This window comes from Tamandua tetradactyla, chromosome 3 (genome assembly GCF_023851605.1).
Source record: "Tamandua tetradactyla isolate mTamTet1 chromosome 3, mTamTet1.pri, whole genome shotgun sequence".
Lineage (NCBI taxonomy): Eukaryota > Metazoa > Chordata > Mammalia > Pilosa > Myrmecophagidae > Tamandua > Tamandua tetradactyla.
In genome coordinates, this window is record NC_135329.1 from 216,027,968 (window position 1) to 216,031,109 (window position 3,142).

Here is a 3,142-nt window from a genome sequence, read left to right on the forward strand (position 1 = left end):
GAGTTTTAACTTGAACAGGCGTTGGGTTTGACCACATTTGCTTTCTAGTCTGCCATCTTGTTCTACGATTTCTCTTTTAAGCGTATGATCGATTTTCTGTGTCAAAGCCACTCTGCCTTCCTGAGATCGGCCTAACTTGGAGCTCCCGTTTTAGATCAGTGACTGTTAGCGAGACGTTCCCGAAAACTCCGTGTCTCCCCACGCCCCCCTCAGCCAGGGGCTGGAACTCCCGCTGTCCTGTTGGCTCACCTGAGGCTTACCTGAGGCTCACCTGAGGCTCACCTGAGGCTCACGTGAGGCTGCCCTGCCTGCTTCCTGGGAGCACTTGTCCTGTGCAGGGACCTAGGAAAATCTGAGCACTCAGGGCCTCCAGCCCGGGGCCCTGGGAAGCGGCTCTCGTCCTGCCGCCAGCATCCTCTGAAGTCGTGTCCAGGCACACCTGGGCTAGGAGTGCTACCTGAGAAGACACGGGAAGAGGGACAGGTTTTAGGGGCCCTGAGGCTGCATCCACCAGGGCGAGGCTCTGCCGTCCTCGGCGCAGACAGGCCCTCACCTGACCACCTGCCGCAGGCACCGAGCCACTGACCTCCTGACCCCGGTTACCTCTGGTGGGCACCTGCCCCAGAGACCCCACCCTCAGGGCTGAGCCCAGACTCTGCACCCATAGAAGGGGGTAAGCAGAGGGGCGCCCGCTGGAGGACATACCCTTAAAGCGCGCGCACGCACACACACACGTGCATGCACACACACATGCGCACGCACACACACACGCGCACGCACACACACACACAGGTTGGGGTGATTTCTTAGCATGCTGAGTGGCGAGAGTACAAAACTAAACCAAACCAAACAGAATCGTTTGGGAAAGGTCATAACAGTTACCTCTTCACGTCCAGGATCCAGCTGCTCCGGCTCTTTTCTTCTGCTCCAGAGATTCTCTCTGGCCTGTGGTCAGGCACGGCGCAGGTGGGAGTGGAAGGAGTGCAGTCCCTCAGCCGGCCGCGTTCGAGGGACACCTGTCCAGCTGCCCCTCTCATCCCCTCCCCCTCCGTGACCTCGGGGGGCTCTGCTCGCTGAGTCCGGCTGAGAAACGCGGTAGCCGCTGGAAGAAGCTGTCAAAGCCCCTCACCTCCCAGGACGGGCGCTGGAGCTGCCGGGTTGAAAACAGTGAGCGAGGGCAGCGGGGAGAGGGACACGGCCTTTATGGGGACACAACCGAGAGGAGAGGGGAACGCAGCCGCCCCTGGTCACCTGGCCTGAGGCTCAGGGCGACGGGTGCAGGAAGCCCTCGCTGTGGGGCTCAGCGGGACGCACAGTGACCTGCAGCCTAAGGCGGCCGCTGGGCCCCCAGTGGTCAGCTCTGCCCTTCCTGGGACAGCAGTCCGCCACTGACCCTGCGCTGGGCAACCCCCCCATGCCTCCCTGCATTTACCAGCTCGGGCCTTGGCATGGGCTGTGCAGCGACCTCCCAGCCCCCCTCCTCCAGCCCCAGAGCACACCTGGGGCAGGTCACCAGGGACCGTGGGGGCCCATCGCCTCTGCTCCCCACCTGTGTGGGTCAAATGTCCCCTTTTCCCCAAGAGATGTGCCCATGCCCCAGGGCTGGGAACGGGACCTTCTATGGAGAAAGGTCTTCGTGGATGTAATTAAGTGAAAGGTCTCAAGATGGGGTGGTCCTGGGCTACCAGATGGGCCCCAAGTCCAGGGGCAAGTGTCCTTCAGCGAGGCACACGGCGGAGGGGCTCAGGGAGGAGAGAAGGAGGTGGGGGGGCACCAGAAGCTGCAGGAGGCAGGAAGGAGCCTGCGGTGGAGCCTCAGGGACAAGGGACCCTGCTCACACCACGTGTCCAGTGCCTGGCCCCCTGGACGGGGTGAGGATGCATTTTGTCCTGCACCCCTGGATGCATTTTATTCTGCACCCCTGTTGTCCTGCACCCCTGGGGGTTACAGCCACCACAGGGCCCTGACATGACCCCCTTTAGTCCTTCTGCACTGACCCCTCTTCTGCCCCTGCCTGGCTGTGTGCCCCCTCCTCATGACCTTTCCCCTCTGCCCCTTCACCCCTCATCCTCTCTCACCTCTAAATGGGAGCTGGTTTGGGTCAAACCAGGCCAAGCGCCTTTGATGGCATACGCACCCCAAGAGGCAAAGGGGCTGTAGCCAGGGACCTCTCCCTGCCCGTCCCCCAGCCCCCACTCAAGGCCAAACAATGCAGGAGGGTCTGTGACGGCGGCTGAGGTCACAGGCTTGGGGCCCTGTGGTCGGCCTGGTCATTTCACAGGTGGCACCGACAGGTCTGAGCTGGGAAGAAGAGGGAGCGGCACAGACATGGCCCGTGTCGGCCTCCAGGGTCATGCCCAGCCGCAGCCCTCCGCCTTTTTCTTTCTGTTTCCTCTCCTTCCCTGCAGAATGCCGTCCCACCACCTCCTCCCTGTGTAAGGCCCCCACTGCCCCCCACCCCCACAGCCCTGAACGGACTTGGGGTTCTCTCCCTGACTCATTCCACCACCTCTCCCGTGGGTCGCGGTCGGCCCGCACCTGGCTGCTTCTTGTAGACAAGGACACTGCAGGACAGTCCCACTTAGGAGTCAGCTGCCCCGGGCAGCAGCCATTAGGCCTTTCTTCGGGGAGCCCACCACGCCGAGAGGGCAGGGCAATGTGGCGCCTCCCAAGGATGCCCCTTCCAACCCCCTGGCCATCACCTGTTTGAACTCTTCTTCTTTGGGAGCCCCCTTTCCCATTTTCTCTTTCCAACAGTGTCCCAGGGGGGTCTGCATTGTGACCCACGTATAGAAGAAGAGAAACCCGTGGCTTGAAACTCTGATTGCCCCCCACAGAAGCTGTGAGCCGTGACTGGGAGGCCCACAAAGGTAGTCGGATAAAGAGTTGGGGTGACAACCCAGCCAAACAGTAGGAGAAACATGTACTTCCACCACGACCGCGACGATGGGGAAATGATGTGCTCGTGTGCACACGGGCTGGAAGAAAACAGGACAAGAGTTATGTGAGGTTTTCCATGTCGAATCCCCATTGCTGTCATTATGCCGTTTGTATAAAAATAAAAGGAGGCTTAGCTTATCTGTCCCTTGGCCCTCTAGCCATGCCGCTGGTGTGTCATTCTCGTACATCAGCCCCGCGCAGC

The 3,142-nt window shown here is 60.9% G+C and overlaps 1 long non-coding RNA gene across 1 annotated transcript; it reads right to left on the reverse strand.

Annotated features, from left to right (window-relative positions):
- Positions 1-298: 298 nt before the first annotated feature.
- Positions 299-2,172, reverse strand: LOC143676664 (uncharacterized). Its single transcript, XR_013172243.1, has 3 exons — positions 2,079-2,172; positions 883-1,150; positions 299-457 (listed from the first exon to the last, which is right to left on the reverse strand). It is a non-coding gene; the product is annotated as an uncharacterized LOC143676664 (long non-coding RNA).
- Between the last annotated feature and the right edge of the window lie 970 nt (positions 2,173-3,142).